This window comes from Scyliorhinus canicula, chromosome 2 (assembly GCF_902713615.1).
Source record: "Scyliorhinus canicula chromosome 2, sScyCan1.1, whole genome shotgun sequence".
Lineage (NCBI taxonomy): Eukaryota > Metazoa > Chordata > Chondrichthyes > Carcharhiniformes > Scyliorhinidae > Scyliorhinus > Scyliorhinus canicula.
In genome coordinates this window covers 125,914,611-125,935,231 of record NC_052147.1, presented here as the reverse complement: position 1 = coordinate 125,935,231, position 20,621 = coordinate 125,914,611, and positions in this window count along the sequence as shown.

Here is a 20,621-nt window from a genome sequence, read left to right as displayed (position 1 = left end):
CAGTCCTGCCAGATCCAGCCGTGAATGGTGGTGGACAATTAAACAACTCACTGGAGGAGGAGGCTCCACAATTATCCCATCCTCACTGAGGAGGAGCCCAGCACATATGGGCAAAAGACAAGGCTGAGGCGTTCGCAACAATCTTCAGCCAGAAGTGCCAAATTGATCCATCTCTGTCTCCTCCAGAGGTCCCCAGCATCACAGATGTCAGTCTTCAACCAATAGGATTCACTCCATATAGTACCAAGAAAAGGTTGAAGGCACTGGATACTGCAAAAGCTCCGGGCCCTGACAATATCCCAGCAATAGTACTGAAGACTTGTGCTCCAGAGCTTGCTGCACCCCTAGCCAAGCTGTTCCAGTACAGCTACAACACTGGCATCTACCCGACAATGTGGACAATTGCCCAGATATATCCTGTACACAAGAGACAGGACAAAGCCAACCCAGCCAATTTACCACCCTATCAGTCTACTCTCCATTATCAGCAAAGTAATGGAAGGAGTCACGAATAATGCTATCAAGTGGCACTTACTCGGCAAAAACCTGCTCATGGACGCTCAGTTTGGGTTCTGTCAGGATCACTCAGCTCCTGACCTCATTACCTGACCTTGGTTCAAAGATCTGAATGTCAGAGGTGAGGTGAGAGTGCCGGCCTTGACATCAAGTCAGCATTTGATTGAGTATGGCATCAAGGAGCCCTAACAAAACTGGACTCAATGGGAATCAAGGGGAAAACTCTCCACTGGTTGAAGATGGTTGTGTGGTTGGAGAGCAGTCTTCTCTGCTCCAGGAAATCACTGCAGGGGTTCCTCAGGGTAGTGTCCTAGGCCCAACCATCTTCAGCTCCTTCATCAATGACATAAGGTCAGGAGTGGGGATGTTTGCAGATGACTGCATAATGTTCAGCACCATTTATAACTCCACTGGTAATGAAGCAGCACAGGTATAAGCCGTGGCGGGGGATGGAGGTAGAGAAATGGAATGGGCGTATAGGTGATAGTGGGAGGAGGGGTTGGAGCAGGTCAGGGATATGCTCTCAGAGGGGAAATTCACTGGGTTGGATGAGCTGTTAGTTGAGGCACTGGCAGGTGCGGGACTTTGCGCGAAAGGAACTGCCGATGTTCTCCCAACTGCCGGAGAACACGCTGCTGGAGAAATTGCTGATCCCAGATGAGTTGAGGGAGGGCAGGATCGGGGCATATTTAGGTGGTTGAGAGCTTCTGGGAGGCGGTGTTTGGGGCCTTATCGGGCCCCACGTTGCCGATCTTTGGGGTTTTGGAGGTGCCGGATCTGCTGGAGGGGAAGGGAGCCGATGTTGTGGCCTTCGCCACTCTGATTGCCCAGCGACTGATACATTTGAGTTGAAGGTTGGCAACGTCACTGGGGGTTGCGGCCTAGCTAGGAGTCTGGTACGGTTTCTCTGGTTGGAAAATATTAAGTGTGCCTAAAGGGGGCCAGAAAAGGTCTTCGAGGTATGGTGGAGCCCATTCAGGATGATATTTGAGAAGCTGTTACTGCCATCGTTCTGGGGGCTACCATTATTCAGAAACTGAACTGGACTAGCCATATAAATACTGTGGCTACCAGGGCAGATCAAATGCTAAGAATCCTGCAGCGAGTAACTCACCTCCTGAATCCCCAATGCCTGTCCACCATCTGCAAGGCACAAGTCAGGAGTGTAATGGAATACTCCCCACTTGCCTGGATGAGTGCAGCTCCAACAGCCCTGAAGAAGCTCGACACCATTCAGGCCAAAGCAGCCCATAAGACCATAAGGTATAGGATCAGCATTAGCCATTCGGCCCATCGCATCTGCTTCGCCCTACGGTCATGGCTGATATGTTCCTCATCCCCATTCTTCTGACTTCTTCCCATAACCCCTGATTCTCTTATTAATCAAGACCATTTGATTGTTCCCCCTTCCACAAACATTCAATCCCTCCACCACTGACGAACTGTGGCAGCCGTGTGTACCATCTACAAGATGCACTGCAGTAATTCACCAAGGTTCCTGTGACAGCACCTTCCAAACACAAAGCCACTACCACCTTGAAGGACAAGAGTAGCAGATACCTGAGAACCCCACAACCTGGAGGGAGGCTCCCCTCCAAATCACTCACCATCCTGACTTGGAAATATATTGCCGTTCCTTCACTGTTGCGAGGTCAAAATCCTGGAACTCCCTCCTGAACAGCACTGTGGGTGTACCTACACCTCATGGACTGCAGCGGTTCAAGAAGGCGACTCACCAACCCCTTCTTAAGGGCAACTAGGGATGGTGCAATAAATGCTGGCCTAACCAGCGACACCCATATCCTGTCAATGAATTTTAAAAAGCAGCAGCAGCCAGGCCTGTGGCACCACAGTTGGCTCTGCTGGACAAAGGGGACGAAAGGGTCAAAGTGAGCTATAATGGTGGGGAATTCAATAGCTGAGGAAAACTGGCGGGGGGTTCTGTGGTGCAAGCACAATTCTAGAATGGTGTGTTGCCTCCCTAGTGCCAGGCTCAAGGATATCACGGAGAGGCTATAGCGCATTCTGAAAGGGGAGGGTGATGAGCCAGAGGCCACAGTACACCTTGGTACAAATGATGTAGGTAGAAAGAGGGATGGGGTTCTGCAACGGAAATTTAGGGAGTTAGGTAGAAGGTTAAAAAAACAAGACCTGAAACATTGGGATATTAGGATTACTTCCTGTGCCACGGGTGAGTGGTAACAGATATAGGATAGGTCAGATAAACGTTTGGCCAGAGGAATGGTGCAGGAGCGAGGTCTTTAGATACTTGGATCATTGGGATTGCTTCTGAGGAAGATGGGACCTGCATAAGCAATGTAGGTAGCACCTGAATTGGAGAGGGACACATTTCCTCACAAGTAGGTTTTATTCATGCTACTGGGCAGGGTTTAAGCTAATTTGGAAGGGGGAATAAGATCCAAAGTAACAGTGCAGTGGGTGAGACGATTGAGTCAAATATAAAGGATAAACCAGGCAAGTCCAGTGGACAGAGCAGGCAGTTATGATAAGGCACGTGGGAGAATTGGTAAGCTAAACTGCATTTATTACAATGCAAGGAGCCTGACAGGTAAGACTAATGAATTTAGAGTGTTGATCAACGCATGGAATTATGACATTATTGCAATTACAGAAACTTGGTTGAAAGAAAGGCAAAGCTGGAAGCTGAACATTCCAGGGATAGAAGTTTTAGGCGTGATAGAGGCGGAGGTAAAAGAGGAGGAGGAACTGCATTATTGATTAGGGAAAACATCACAGCAGTACTCAGGGATCATATCTCAGTAGGTTCCTCAAATGAAGCAATAAGGGTAGAACTTAACAACAAAAAGGGAATAATCACATTGCTGGGTGTATACAATGGGCCCGAAAACAGTCAGGGAGAGATAGAAGGGCAGATATGTAGGCAATCTCTGAGAATTGTAAGATAAATCCGGTAATAATAGTACGGTATTTCAACTTCCTCAATATTAACTGGGATAGTCAAAATGTGAAAGGCTTGGGGGTGGGGGGGGGGGGGAGGGGGAGGGGGGGGGCGCGGGGGGGGGGGGGGGGGGGAATACTTAAAATGCATCCAGGAGACCTTTTTATGCCAATACTTAGAAAGTCTGACAAGGGAGAGGGCGGTGCTGGATCCAATATTTGGGAATGAAGCCGGGCAAGTGGATGCAGGTTCAGTGGGGGAGCATTTTGTAAACAGTGACCATAACTCAGTAGAATTTAAGGTAGTTATAGAAAGGGACAAAGATAGGCTGGAAATTAAGGTTTGTAATTTGGGATGGGCCAATTTTAATAAAATAAGACAGCATCTGTCCAAAGTTAATTTGGAGCAGCGACTTGTAGGAAAATCTACATCAGAGAAATGGGAATCATTCAAAAGGAAATAGAGAAAATACAGGGCTGACATTTTCCCATGATAGTGAAGGGTGGGAGCAATACATCCTGAGTACCTTGGATGCCAAGGGTTATCTCGGGTTGGATCAGAAAAAAAAGAAAAAGAAAGGCTTATGGCAGGTACCGAGGGCTCCAAACAGCAAATGCCCTTGAGGAATATAGAAAGTGCAGGAGGTTTACTGAAGAAAGAAATTAGAAGAGCGAAGAGGGGGCATGAAAAAGCACTGACAGGTAAAATAAAGGAAAATCCAAAGCTGTTTTGGAAGTATATTAAGGGAAGGAGGTCCACCGGGATAGGACCCACGCGACAATTTGTGTTGGAACCGAAAGATATAAATGAGGTTTTAAATGAGTACTTTGTATCTGAGTTCACTACAGAGAAGGATAATGTAGGTATAGAAATCAGGCAGGTGCATTGTGATTTACTTGGAAGACTCATCATTGAGAGGGAGGAGGTATTAAGAGTTTTAACAGGCCTAAAAGTGGATAAATCCCCGGGGCCAAATGAGATGTTCCCCAGGTTGCTGTGGAAGGCAAGGGAGGAGACTGCAGCAGCTCTGACAACATTTTCAAATCTTCTCTGGCCACAGAAAAGGTGTCAGAGGACAGTAGGAGAGCTAATGTGTAGACATTATTCAAGAAGGGAAGTAGAGACGAACCAGAAAATTATAGGCCAGTGAGTCTAACTTGGATGGCAGGGATACTACTGGAAAAAATTCTGAGGGACAGAATTGATCTCCACTTGGAGAGGCAAGGATTAATCAAGAATACTTGTCAAAGGGAAATCATCTCTTACAAATGTGATTTCAATTTTGGAGGAGATGACTAAGTGTGTAAGTGAGGGGTGTACAGTTGATGTCGTCGACATGGATTTTAGTAAGGCTTTTGACAAGGTGCTGAAAAAGAAGATAAGAGCCCATAGAATCAAGGGAAATTTGGCAAACTGGATCCAAAATTTGCTTAGTGGTGGGAGGCAGAGGGTGAAGGTTGAGGGCTCTTTTTGTGGCTGGTAGTCTGTGCCTAGTGGTGTTCCGCAGGAATTGGGGCTGGGTCCCTTGTTGCTTACAGTATGATGTGGAGATGCCGGCGTTGGACTGGGGTGAGCACAGTAAGAAGTCTTACAACACCATTCACCTGAAGAAGGAGCCGTGCTCCGAAAGCTCGTGTTTGAAACAAACCTGTTGGACTTTAACCTGGTGTTGTAAGACTTCTTACTGTGCTTACAGTATATATTAGTGATCCGGATGTGAATGCAGGAGGTATGATAAGTAATTCTGCGGATGACACAAAAATTGGTGGTGTGGTAAATAGTGAGGAGCAAGGCCTTAGATTATAGGACAATATAGATGGGGCTGGCTAGATGGGCAGAAGAGTGGCAAATTGAATTTAACCATGAAAAGTGTGAGGTAATGCATTTTGGGAGGACTAACAAGGCAAAGGAATATACAATGAATGGTCGGACCCGAGGGAATACAGAGGATCAAAGGGACCTTGTTGTGCAGGTTCACGGATCTCTGAAGGCAGAAGGACAGGTAGATAAGTTGGTTAAAAAGGCCTATGGTACCCTTGCCTTTAATAACCAAGATGTGGATCTGCCGGCATTGGACTGGGGGGGGCACAGTAAGACATTTTACAACACCAGGTTAAAGTCCAACAGGTTTGTTTGGAATCACTAGATTTTGGCATTGAATAAAATAGGAGAGATGTTATGCTGTAGCTGTATAAAATGTTGGTTCGGCCCCAGCTGGAGCACTGTGTGCAGTTCTGGTCACCACACTACAGTATAAAGGAAGTGATTGTACTGGAGAGGGTGCAGAGGAGTTTCAGCAGGATGTTGCCTGGGCTGGGTTATTTCGTAGAACATAGAACATACAGTGTAGAAGGAGGCCTTTCGACCCATCGAGTCTGCACCAACCCACATTAAGTCTTCACTTCCACCCTATCCCCGTAACTCAATTACCCCTCCTAACCTTTTTTGGATACTAAGGGCAATTTAGCCTGGCCAACCAGCCTAGTCTGCACGTCTTTGGACTATGGAAGGAAACCGGAGCACCCGGAGGAAACCCACGCACACACGGGGAGAACGTGCAGACTCCTCACAGACAGTGGCCCAGCGGGGTATCGAACCTGGGCCCCTGGCACCGTTAAGCGACAGTGCTATCCATGTGTGCGACCGTGCTGCCCAACTATCAAGAGCTATCAAGAGAGACTGGATAGGCTGGGGTTGTTTTCCCTGGTGCAGAGAAGGAGATGTATAAATTTAGGAGCGACATAGATAGGGTGGATAGGAAGGTACTTTTCCCCTTAGTGGAGGGGTCAATAACCAGGGGGCGTAGATTTAAGATAATGGGCAGGAGGTTGAGAGGAGATGTGCGGAAAACCTTTTTCACCCAGAGAGTGGTTGGAATCTGGAACTCACTGCCTGAAAGGGTGATAGAGGCAGGAACCCTCACAACATTTAAGTTGTATTCAGATGATAATTTGAAATGCCATTGCATACAAGGCTGCGGACCAAGTGCTGGAATTTTTTTTTTATCGCTTATTGTCACGAGTAGGCTTCAATGAAGTTACTGTGAAAATCCCCTAGTCGCCACATTCTGGCGCCTGTCCGGGGAGGCTGGTATGGGAATTGAACCGTGCTGCTGGCCTGCTTGGTCTGCTTTAAAAGCCAGCGATTTAGCCCAGTGAGCTAAACCTGCTTGATGGTCCGCGTTGACACGATGGGCCGAAGGGTCTCTCTCCATCTTGTAAACTTCTATGACTTTATGACACCTACTGGTTCTCGTTATCCATAGCACATTACTTCGAAGAACTCTAATAAATTGGCGAAACATGATTTCCCTTTCATAAAACCACGTTGACTCTGCCTGATTATCCTGACTTTTTCTAAGTGCCCTGCGAAAACGTCTTTAATAATGGCTTCTAACATTTTCCCGATGACAGACGTTAAGCTAATTGGCCTACAATTTCCTGTTTACTATCTCCCTCCCTTTTTGACTAAAGGAGTTACATTCACTATTTTCCAATCTAATGGAACCTTCACTGAATTTATGAAATTTTGCAAAATTAAAACCAATGCAATAACTATCTCACTGGCCATTTCTTTTAAAACCATAGGATGAAGTCCATCAGGATCTGGGGACCTGTCAGCCCACAGCTCCAACAATTTATTCAGAACTACTTCCCTGATGATTATCATTTTCTTGCGTTCTGGGATTTTATTTGTATCCTCTACCATGAAGAATGATGCATAATACTTGTTAAATTCATCCACCACCTCCTTATTTTCCATTATTTTCCGTTATTAACTCCCCAGACTTACTTTCTATGGAGCCAACACTCACTTTGTTAATTTTCTTTTCAAAATATCTATAGACCCTCTTACCATCAGTGTTTCTATTTCTAGCTTGCTTTCAATTGTACTCTGATATTTCTATCCTTATTAATCTTTTAGTCATTCTTTTCTGTTTTTTATGTTATATCCATTCTTCTGACTAGCCGCCCATCTTTGCCAATTATATGCCTTCCCATTAAGTTCCATGATATTTTTAATTTTTTTTAGTTAACCACGGATCATGGATCCGATCCTTGGAATTTTTCTTGCTCTTTGGAATGCATCTATTTTATGTATTCCAAAAAAATTCCTCAAAATGAAAATGAAATGAAAATCGCTTATTGTCACAAGTAGGCTTCAAATGAATTTACTGTGAAAAGCCCCTAGTCGCCACATTCCGGCACCTGTTCGGGGAGGCTGGTACAGGAATTGAACTGTGCTGCTGGCCTGCCTGGGTTTGCTTTAAAAGCCAGCTCTTTAGCCCTGTGCTAAACCAGCCCCTGAAATAATAATAATCACTTAGTGTCACAAGTAGGCTTCAATGAAGCTATTGTGAAAAGCCCTTCGTCGCCAATTTCCGGCACCTGTTCGGGGAGGCTGGTACAGGAATTGAACTGTGCTGCTGGCCTGCCTGGGTTTGCTTTAAAAGCCAGCTCTTTAGCCCTGTGCTAAACCAGCCCCTGAAATAATAATAATCACTTAGTGTCACAAGTAGGCTTCAATGAAGCTATTGTGAAAAGCCCTTCGTTGCCAATTTCCGGCACCTGTTCGGGGAGGCTGGTACAGGAATTGAACCCGCACTGCTGGCCTTGTTCTGCATTACAAGCCAGCTGCTTAGCTGACTGTGCTAAACCAGCCCAAATGTCTGCCATTGCATCTCTATTAACCTATCCCTTAACCTAATTTGCTAGTTTCACTTTAGGAACCACCCTCCCCCGAGTTGGTCTAAGAAGTAGCCATTGCTCAAGTAGGATGAACTTTAATTTTCCTGCCTCATTCCACTCACAGCCCTTTATTGGAAGAAACGCAAGAGGTGGCTAAAGCTGCGGACCAACCAACCTATTTTCTTCTTTCTGTAGTTGAAGTGCACCACTATTATTATGCTTGGAAATAGCACAAACCACAGAACATTGGGACATGGTATGGAATGGTTATACAGATAACATGAATTTTCTAAATTTTAAGAGGACAACATAATTAAACAATATAAAAAATTGGTTTGTTTTCAGTCCTCTGAATAATAAGACACAAAAGACGTTTCAGTAATACAAAGCCCACAGAGCTTCTGCACACCAATATTTTTCCTAAAACAGTAAGTATAAAACAAAGGAAACAAAATATCCATAAATAAAATGTGACCATTTACTTTTACAATACTGTCAGCATTCTGTTTGAACACATTTAGTTCTGAAGAGTCATATTCAACTCAAAACATTGGGCGGGATTCTCCGACAGCGTGATTCTCCGTTTTGCCGGCGCCCGGGGGTTTCCTGACAGCATGGGGCTGCCCCACAATGGGAAACCCCATTGACCAGCCGGCGTAACGGAGAATCCCGCCGGCGGGTCGGGGCAGAAATGTGGCGGGGTGGGGCAGAAAATCCAGCCCATTAACTCTATTCCTCTCTTCACAGATGCTGCCAGGCCTTTTTGTTATTCATTTCTGGGATGTGGGCATCACTGGAATATTACCCATCGCTACCTGCCCTTCAAAAGGTGCTGGAAAGCTGCCTTCTTGAACCGCTGCAGTCCAAGCAGTGTAGGTACACCCATAGTGCTATTAGGGAGGGTGTTCCAGGACTTTGACTCAGTGATTGTAAAAGAACGGCAATATATTTCCAAGTTAGGATTTGGATGGCTTGGAGGGGAACTTCCAGGTGGTAGTGTTCCAATATGCCTGCTGCCCTTATCCTTCTAGACGGTAGTTGTCGTGGGTTTGGAAGGTGCCACCTAAGAGCCTTGGTTAGTTCCTACAGGGCACTTTTTAGATGGTACATAAGGCTGCCACACTGTTCATCAATGGTGGAGGAAGTAAATGTTTGTGGATAGGTACCAATAAAACCTCTGTCCTGGATGGTGTTGAGGTTCTTGAGTGTCATTGGAGCTGCATTCATCCAGGCAAGAGGAAAGTATTCAATCACAATCCTGACTTGGCCTTGTCGATGGTGGACAGGATTTGGGCAGTCAGGAGGTGAGTTTCTCACTGCAGGATTCCCAGCCTATGTCTTGCTCTGGTAGCCAAAGTATTTTTATGGCTAGTCCAGTTCAGTATCTGGTCAATGGTAACTCCCAGAATATTGATAGTGGGGGATTCAGTGATGGCAATGCCATGAAGTGTCAAGGGCAGCTGGTTACGTTCTCTTCTGTTGGAGATCGTCATTGCCTGGCACTTGTGTGGCACAAATGTTTCTTACCACTTGTCAGCCCAAGCCTGGATATAGTCCAGGTCTTTCTGCTGTCTAATTCCAGCAATTTATGTTTTTATTTAAGAAATAATATTGAATATTTTCAAAGGAAGATGATTTAACAGAAGGTATGCTTTACATTTTTATAAGATTAATTCACTTTTTAAATTAATCACAGGATATGTAGTGTAATGTTTATGTTGTTAGATTATTGATTATTAGATGAGTGCCATTCAATGATATTGCCATCGCTGAATCCCCCACCAGCAACATCCTGCGGGGTGACCGTTGATCAGAAACTGAAGTGGACTAACCATATTTATATGGTGGTTAGAAGAGCATGTCAGAGGCTAGAAGTGGAAGGGAAGAATAGGGAGGGAGGTTAAAGAGGAAGGGGAGTGGCACTGGTAATAAGGGAGTGCATCACAGCTGCAGAAAAGGAGGTAGTCAAGGGGGATTTGTCTACTGAGTCAGTATGGGTGGAATTCAGAAACAAGAAAGGAGCAGTCATTTTATTGGGAGTTTTCTATAGACCCCCAATAGCAGCAGAGAGATGGAGGAACAGATTAGGTGGCAGATCTTGGCAAGGTGCAGAAGTAACAGAGTTGTTGTCATGGGTGACTTCAACTTCCCTAATATTGACTAGAACCTCCTTACTGCAAATGGTTTGGATGGAGCAGATTTTGTCAGGTGTGTACAGGAAGGATTCCTGATGCAAAATGCAGATAGGCCGACTAGGGGGAGACCATATTTGATTTGGTGCTTGGCAACGAACCAGCCCAGGTGTCAGATGTCTCGGTGGGAGAGCATTTCGGTGACAGTAACCACAACTCCTTGACCTTTATCATAGTCATGGAGAGGGATAGGAACAGACAGTATGGGAAGGTATTTAATTGGAGGAGGGGAAATTATACTGCTATTAGACAGAAGTTGAGGAGTATAAAGTGGGAACGGATGTTCTTGGGGAAATGTACAACAGTAATGTGGGGGTTGTTTAAGGAGCACTTGCTGTGAGTGCTGGATAGTTTTGTCCCACTGAGAGGAGGAAGGAATGGTAAGGTGAAGGAGCTTTGGATGACAAGAGAAGTGGAGCTTCTCGTCAAGAGGGAGAAGAAAGCTTACAAAAGGTTGAGGAAGCAAGAATCTGGCGCGGCACTAGAGGGTTACAAGGTAACCAGGAAGGAACTCAAAAATGGACTGAGGAGAGCTAGAAGGGGGCATGAAAAAGCCCTGGCGGGAAGGATTAGGGAAAACTCCAAGGCATTCTACACTTATGTGAGAAATAAGAGGATGATCAGAATGAGAGTAGGGCCGATCAGGGTTATTGGAGGGAACGAAAGAGAAAATGCTGGAAAATCTCAGCAGGTCTGACAGCATCTGTAGGGAGAGAAAAGAGCAGTGCATGTGGTGTATATAGATTTCAGTAAGGCATTTGATAAGGTTCCCATGGTAGGCTCAAACAGAAAGTTAGGGGGCATGGGATACAGGGAAATTTGGCTGTCTGGATACAGAATTGGTTGACCAAAAGAAGACAGCGAGTGGTAGTGGATGGAAAATATTCCACCTGGAGGTTGGTGTCCTGCAGGGATCTGTTCTGGGACCTCTGCTCTTTGTGGTTTTTATCAATGACTTGGATGAGGAAGTGGAAGGATGGGTTAGTAAGATTGCCGATGACACGAAGGTTGGTGGAGTTGTAGATAGTGTCGAGGGCTGTTGCAGGTTGCAACAGGACATTGACAGGATGCTGAGCTGGGCTGAGAAGTGGCAGATGGAGTTCAACCATGATAAATGTGAAATGATTCATTTTGGAAGGTCGAATTTGAATGCTGAATAAAAGGTTAAAGGCAGGATTCTTGGAAGTGTGGCGAAACAAATGGATCTTGGGGTCTACGCACATAGATCCCTCAAAATTGCCACCGAGGTTGATAGGGTTGTTAAGAAGGCGCATGGTGTGTTGGCTTACATTAACAGGGGGATTGAGTTTAAGAGCCGCAAGGTTTTGCTGCAGCTTTATAAAACCCTGGTTCAACCACACTTGGAATATTGTGTCCAGTTCTGGTTGTCTCATTATAGGAAGGATGTGGATGCTTTGGAGAGGGTGCAGAGGAGATTTACCAGGATGCTTCCTGGACTGGAAGGCATTGTCTTATAAAGGAAGGTTGACGGAGCTAGGGCTTTTCTCACTGGAGTGAAGAAGGAAGAGAGGTGACTTGATAGAGGTGTACAAGGTGATGAGAGGCATGATTGAGTGTGTAGAAGGGACTTTAGTTGGCGGTTTAGTTTCCTTAATACCCTGTCTTCATTTTAACCAGCAGCTTGATTATATTTCATGGAAATAGGCACTTGACAAAGCATGATGGATATTTAGACTTATTTCAGTCAAGAGTTCTGTATGAAATAGTCAGAAGGTCATATAATGTAACAAGTGTACAGCTTCACATTGTTTTGTTGGCAGCATATAATTAATATTTTTCTTGGGCAAGGGACCCAAGGTCTGTTATTAACATCTAACTCCGGCCTGCTCGGTTTTCTGTCTCTTGATAATCTAAAGAATGCTTTCTGTCCTAGATATTGCTTACTGTATCATATAAATTGTCTGCCTTTACCTCTGTAAAGCGGGGACATTTGGAATGACTGTGGTCTCTCCAAACCCCCCCCCCCCCACAAACGTTGTGTTTAAATAAAGGACATTTGGGCGAAAACTCGAAGTGTTGACTTATAATTTCTTCAACAGAGTGGATAGCCAGAGACTTTTCCTCAGGGCGGAAATGGCTGTCACGAGGGGACATAGTTTTAAGGTGATTGGAGGAAGGTATAGGGGAGATGTCAGAGGTAGGTTCTTTACACAAAGAGTGGTGGGTGTGTGGAATGCACTGCCAGCAGAGGTGGTGGAGTCAGAGTCATTAGGGACATTTAAGCAACTTTTGGACAGAAACATGGACAGCAGTAAATTGAAGGGGTGTACGTTAGGTTGATCTTAGATTAGGATAAATGGTCGGCACAACATCGTGGGCCGAAAGGCTTGTACTGTGCTGTACTGTTCTATGTTCTATGTTCTAAGTGCTGTGGCAAGTAACTCACCTCCTGACTCCACCAAGCCTGTCCACCAACTACAAACACAAATCAGGGGTGTGATGCAACTCTCCACTTGATTGCTGGTTGATTGCTACCCCTTTCACAAACATTCAATCCCTCCACCACTGACAAAAGGTGACTACAAGTTGCCAAGATGCAGTGCAGCAAATCACCAAGGTTCCTTCGGCAGCATATTACAAAACCACAACCACTACCATCTTAGACAAGAGCAGCAGATACATGGGGACATCACCACATGGAGGTTCCCCTCCAAGTCACTCACCATCCTGACTTGGAAATATATAACCGTTCCTTCGTTGTCACTGTTGTGGCTGGGTCAAAATCCTGGAACACCCTTCCTAACAGCACTATGGGTGGACCTACATCACAGGGACTGCCGTGGTTCAAGAAGTCAGCACACCATCATCTTCTCATGGACAATTAGCAATGGGCAATAAATGCTAGCCTAGCCAGCGACACTCACACCCCATCATTGAAAAAGAATATTATTGAACAGCATTGTGCATGAATTAAATGATATTTAGAATACTATAATAATAAGAAACATAGAACATGCAAACAAATGGTAATGACCTGTAGGAAATAGGTTTGCAAATTACCATCAGTTGATAATCATTTTGCATATGGCATTTGAGGGCCTGTACTCTGTTTATTCAACGCGAAGCAAAAGCAATCCTGTAACTAAAGAACTCCCATCAAGAATGCTTGTTAACGGCTTAGTCTGTTAAGCTCCAGTCACCATGGAAACCAGTCTTGAAAAAAGCTACAGATAGGTATGAAAAAGCATGTCGACAATTGCCCTGTCACAGCATGCAAGCAGGTCTGTTCAAAAGCAGCACACCAAGAGCTTTTCTTCCCAGTTTGCACTACCCCATGTTGTTTAATAATATCCATTTACTGGTTGTGGGATTGATCTAGTGTAGTGTAGAAACCCATATCTCGTCAACCTCCACTTTATCGTTTGAGCAATGCTGCAACAATTGACACTGGCATTTCATTCATAAAAGCTAAATTATATGGAAACCTTTCCCCCTAAATCGCGTGTAATTTTGATTTATCTCCAATTTGTTAAAATATCATGATCCTCAATAAAAACTTTATTATTAACAGGTTGTATTGGCTTTTTGTCCAAGAATGACACAAAAAACAGAATGAAGGATGGGATGTCCGAAGCGTATCATAACCTTTTGCAGGGTGAATTATGTTACCAAGTTGATTTCTATTTATTTCACTCTTTATAAAGGTGGCAACATGACAAGTTTTTTTCCCTTCTTGCCAATTTTGTCCTTCCCTCCTCATCTCCTGAAGGCCAATATCTGGTTTAATTAGTACCCTCTGGTAACTTCGCCAAATGTCCCATGTTCCGCTGTCAGCCCCTATTGGGAATGCCAATAAATGTTATGCCAGGAGCGTCACAGCCAGCCTCTGGTCGTCACCCACTGCCTACACATCTACTTCCAGCAGAGGGCACTGAAAAACAATCAGGAGATGGAGCCTTGGCCAATTTTGTCTTCCAAACCTCGGGTCACTAAAGTTAATTCTTGTGCGCTGACCATTAACTGACAGAAACCAGCTAACGTAGTACTGACTGAAGACTGAATCTGGTCAGCTCTTCACCGAGTAAATTTGCTTAACCATCAACAAGTAGCTACGATAAGCATCTTCTCAATTCTCAAAATAGTTTCAATGATGAATTTTTGAATTTTCTTCAGTTTATAACTTCACAGTTTTTAGCAGGGATCAGAAGGGAATAAGAACAGGAGCTCCGAGAGATTTTTCTGCTTCCAAAATAAGGGGGCTGAGAGCAATTAGAGCAAATCAACCATCGTTCTGACTGAGCAACTAAGGCAACCTAGATCTGGAAGGGTGAATGTTTAACTGTCAAAAGGAGTCCATTTTAAATGTGAGTCAGCTAAATATAAGAGAATATAATCGTCACAGTTACAAGGCTGAATAGACATGTGCTTCAATTATGATGAAATTACTTTGCTGTCAATATATTCATCATGGAATTAGAAATAGTAGTGCCCACCGTTGAGGTCATCATTTGGGGACCATCAGGCATCAGCATTAAATTTCCGGTTGGGTCATACCAGAGGTTAACTGTAATAAAAGGGAAACATTGCGAATGCTGGAAATCTGAAATGAAAACAGCAAAATGCTGGAAACCTCAGCAGATCCGGCAGCGTCTGTGTAAAGAGAAACAGAGTTCGGAATTTTCATGTCATTCCCGCCAGTGGGAGTTTCCGGTCCCGGCACTGGTAAACCCTCGATGCAGGTTTCCCAACACTGGGAAGCATAGAACAGGAAAGCCCATTGACAGATCCAGCAACCGGTCCATGGCGGGCCGCCTTTGTGCCACAAAATATGCCGCGGGGGTGGGGGATGGAAAATCCCACCCAGAGTTCATGTTTTAAGTCCAACATGACTTCTTTGGAGTTCTGCTGTAACCCCACTAGCCCCACACATTGCTGGGCTCCCTGTTGAGGAGACAACCTTCCATCAGCTGGCGTCCAGCTCAGATCAGCACTGCAATCATTCTAATAAGGAATAACCGCTCATCAGGACCAGCGTCGACAAACCCCAATCCCCACACCCCAAAATCAGAACTCTTTTGTTAAGCCCTTGGTGTATATTACAGGCCCACAGTGAAAATGGTGCAGAGAGAGTATATTCCTGGAAAGTATCTTTGCAGTTATCGCCATGGTTTTATTGATAATTCTCAAAACATTGATGATTATTTTCAAATCGCAAAAGTAATTAGAATTTAGTTATATCTTTGTGTTATTGGTTCAACATCTTTCATGATAAAAAATAATTCAAAACCTCCCCAGTGATTATGAACAAAGCCAATTGCTTGCAATGACATCATTGATCATCATCTGAATAAATGACCACTTTATAAAAAATTCCGCATGAAGAGTTTTTTTTCTATTTTTAAATTATGTGCGATAGCGTCATTGAAAGAACTGTAGAGTATCGCTGTGACATAATTTGTGTTTATATGTTGTGGGAATGTGCGTACATTTATTGCAAAGGTTGAGTGGAAATTCTCCAATCGTGTTTTGGCTCGGCAAACTGCCCTTTCTACAGGACTGCCACAGTTGTATTTCCTCATATGACCTTTGATACAGACAATGTCTTGCAACTTGTACAACCACCTATGAGATGGTTGAACTTGAAGGAGACAAAAGACAATCCGCCAGAAATCCTGTAGTTAAATGACTATTCAAGAGTCACAGAAGAATATGACACAAAGATTTTTTTTCTTCTAAACTTAGAGAATCCAATTCTTTTTGTTTTCCAATGAAGGGGAGATTTAGTGTGATCAATCCACCTACCCTGCCCATCTTTATGTTGTGGAGTTGAGACCCACACAGACAGGGGGAGAATGTGTAAACTCCACACGGACAGTGACCCGAGGCCAGGATCGAACCCGGGGACTTGGCGCCGTGAGGTAGCAGTGCAAACCACTGTGCCACCCGAATATGGCACAAGGATAGTTGCAAAGCAGACAAAGGATAAACCTCATTGGCACAGCGTCATCAGGAACGAGACCGTCAAGGAAAAGTATCTTGCTGAAAGCAAATTGGCCGTAGTCAGATCAGATCCAACTGACCTGCAGTCCACCTGAACTGACTGCCCAGTCAGTAACTATGGTGAAATCTTCCACTCCCATTGTGATGGGACGGACAATTCGACAGTCCAGCTAAACATTTGAAGACTTGGGCAGGAAGTTCCAGTCCCGTGGAAGAAGAGGCAGGAAAATCCCAGCCTGTGGGTTTTTAAATTAAATTGCTTTGTAGCTCTGTAAGCTGGAAGCTCTCTGCCACAATATCTGTTGGATTTGCAGTAAAACTGTGTTGGTTCTAATTCTCAATCACTAAGACATCACAATGTGTTCATTTTCATCGGCTCTCTTCAGATTTACTGATGATGCAAAATTAAAAGTGGCCAAACAACAAGGAGAACTATAAAGGACTTCAAGGAGATATTGTAGAATAGGCAGTCAGGTGACAGAACAATTTCATATGGAGCAATATGAGATTCACCACAGCAATGTAGGCCATTGGGCATATTGATAGAATGGATGAAATCTTCTAATCCTACAGGCAGGCAATAGTGGGGGACAGGGGCACTTGATGTGGTCGGAAAATCTATTGGAAGTTTGTTCTCCCAACTTTCCAGGTGGGTTAAACGAGGGTTGAGCCTCACGAAGAACAAAGTCAGGAACGTCATTTGCATACACTGGCATCTCTTGCATGCTCATTAAAAAGCCACATCACCGGGATTGGGTTCACCCTCCAAAATGTCCAAGAAGTGGTTGTGTGGGGGGGGGGGGGGGGGGGGGGGGGGGGGGGGGTCGCTGTCATTGGAAGTCTTAATGGAGAGAGACTAGACAGGTGGCTCAGATAACGGGAGGGGGCAGGGTTAGGGTGGGCACGGCCATGGTAATGTGTGTCAGCTTTAAGGGGAGGAAAGTCATGTGGAGATGGAAGATGGTAGGGACTGAGGTAGAAACATAGAAGATAAGAGCATGAAGAAGCCATTCGTCACTTCGAGCCTGCTCTGCCATTCATTATGATCATGGCTGGTCGTTCACGTCAATGGCCTGGTCCCGCCTTCTCCCTTCTCCATATCCTTTGATCTGTTCAGCCCTAACTGTTGCTTGAAAACATACAGGGAGGGATTCTCCAGTGGCTGATGCCAAAATCGGGAAACGCAGTTGGCTGAAGAATAGGCCAAGAACGCGGCGGGCACCGATTTGACGCCAAATCGCAATTCTTCATCACCCTCGACAGCGGCATCAATGCGTTGCGGGATGCCCATACAGTAAACACCGATTGCATATTATTAGCGGTCCCAACTCGGTATTCTCCGGGGCCTGCGCAATTCTCCACCTCCGATGGGTCGAGTTCCCAACGGCGCAGTTCGCTTGTGTTTTTAAAAATCGGGAAACTAGAGTAATGGCTGATGATGGAGAGAGAGGAGGTAGGAAACAGAGATGAACAACAATGGGCTGCCAGGCCGGATACTGGCCGGGCTGGCTAGGCCAGGGGGGATCCTACCAGGGCCAGGAGCAGGTGATGGGAGAAATGGGCCGAATGGCCAGGGTGACCCATCATGGGCCTGACCACTGACCGTGGCCCCGGGTTCTGCAGAATGACACTGGCATTATGGGTGCCCCCCCACCGCCCCCCCCCACACTTGCACCCCACTCTCTGCCTTAATAGCCCCCCCCCCCGCCTGCCCGCCACCCACCAGCGGGCCATCAGGCAGCCCACCCAGTGCAACACCAACTGTAACCCCTACGGGGGCGCCAGGCAGGGGTGAGGAGAGTACTGCTGGAAAGGGCAGTGCCAGCCGATGGTCCCCATGACATCAGGGATAGGCGCCAGGGCCAGAGGTCGCCACGGTGCTAGACACCGACAGGGTCAGGGTTGCAGGGATCAGGAGGGGGACGGGGGGCATGCGATGGCAGAGTCCGCTGTGCAAACTGGGGCCACCATGTAGCCCGATGGACCTGATTTGGCACAGTGGGCATGCACAATGTAAACAAGTTGGTCTTTCACCCCCTGCAGACAATGGATATGGGAATTCAACCAGCAATGGTGGCCTTCCTGCGAGTTGCCACAGCCCTGGGGGATGCCCTGAGGCTGCATAAGCTGGATTGTTCGAGGAGGAGGAAGCTGCAGCAGTGGAGCTTGCCCCAGAGGAACAGGTGGCTGCCGCCCAGGATGGAGAGCCAGCCACCCAACAGGCTGAGGAGGAGAAGCCAAGGGGGAGCCACATGAGGCTTTGCATGTACTGGCAGCGCTTGTCATTCGAGGACCTGTCGGATGAGGGATGCCATCAAAAACTCCAGCTGAGCAGGGGGATAGTGAGACATGCCTGCCATTTCATGGTGTACGTGGCAGGACGAGGAACGGGGGAGGACACCCTCTCCCGGTTGCCTTGAACGTCTACGCCACGGGGTCCTTCCAGGGACCGCGTGGGGACCTGTCTGGGATCTCACAGACCTTGGTGCAAGGTGTATTTGTGCCGTCACGAAGGCCCTATATACCCAGGCGGCTCAACACATCCATTTCAATGTGGACTGAGCCCACCAGGATGCCCGGGCAGCGGGGTTTGCCGCCATCACCGACATGCCCCAGGTCCAGGGGGTGATCGACGGGATGCGTGTCCCCCTACGGGCACCTGCAGGTGACAGGCCGCTTGAAAGGGATTCCACTCGATGAACCTGCAGCACATATGTGACCATAAGCTGCACGTCTGCGCCCGATACCCGGGCAGTGTGTCCAAAGCCTTCACACTGGAACACTCGACAATTCCATGACATGTTCAAGAAGACACCCCCCTCCATGACATGTTCAAGAAGACACCCCCCCTCCATGACATGTTTAAGAAGACACCCCCCCTCCATGACATGTTCAAGAAGACACCCCCCCCCCCCCCCCCCCCCCCCCCCCCCCCCCCCCCCCCCCCCCCACCCCACATGCCGGGCTGTTGGCTCCGGGGTGACAGGGGTTATCCAAAACAATCGTGGCTGATGACACCTACCCGGAGCCTGCAGACAGACGCGGAGACCCGCTACACCGATGCCCATGCAGCGACCAGGGGCGTAATCGAGCAGTGCATTGGCCTCCTGAAGATGTGCTTCAGGTGCCTGGACCGCTCTGGTGGGGCCCTCCAGTGTGACCCTGAGAGGCTCGCCCACATCGTGGCGGCCTGCTGCATCCTCCAATACATCACACAGTAAAGGGCCAACGTGCTGGAGGAGGAGGATGAATTCCAGGACGAGGAGGATGCGGGGAGCGGGGGGATGGGCATGACAGGGGGCCCAGGCATGCACAGGAGTCTGCATGACCTGTGCGCCAGGGGCAACGTCCAAGGGATGCCCTGGTCGCCTCCAGGTTCACCGACTAGGGGCACGGGCAATGTATTCCATCGCCACACCCAACCAGTCCTGCTGGCCATCTCCCCACTTGCACCCCTTCCGTGATACATACCTGCTGCACCAAGGTATTCGGGCCCTGGCTTGGCAGTAACAACTGGTCTGGTCCCTGGGATGGAGGATGATGACAGCCCACTTTCTAATGACCTCTGATGTTTTGCATCATTTGACAACGTCTGACCCCTGCACTTCTATCATCCACCTGGGTGATCCCTGCATCTGAGCTGGCCATTCTGTCAGACAGTCGAATCGGGTGTGGACGGTGGTGGAGCGGGAGAGGTGGGACTCTGGACTCCCCCTCTGGTTCCCCCTCTGGACTCCCTCCGAGTCCAGAGGGGGAACCCAGGACGGCGGGAGCACATGCCACCCCCAACGTCTGCCCCTCAGATCCATCTGGCAGAGTACCACGATCAGTGTGACCAGGTGTTTAAAGTGACAACATATATACAGATTTGCGCCCAAGTGCCAATCACTAACCTGTGCCCTGCAGCATGCCAGCTTAACTGGTGTCTTGGTGTCTAACATTCTGGCCTTACAGGCCCCAGATGGTACAGCAGGAGTGGAGGCAGCCTGTTGTGATTCCCGCACTGCAACCTGGGTCCCTGTTGGTGGCCATCTTCTGGGGCGACCGGGCCTGGATGAGTCCGTCGGCTTGTTGAGTGTCCCAGGTGGCGTGATACCACTCTGTTCTGTCCATTTTCCACCAGATGTGCCACGGACAGGAGGAGGGTGGGGGGGGAGACCAAGATGCTGAGGGAGTCACCGGCATGCACCCCATCGTCTTTCGTTGTGCCCGATAGACCCCGGGGTACTGAGTGGGACCTGCTGAGTTGCAGTTCCCTGTGACATGCCTGCCAAGTCCCCCCAACATCACCCCCACAACATCAGGCTCGCAGCCATGGAGCACAGGGAATGGATCATCACTGTC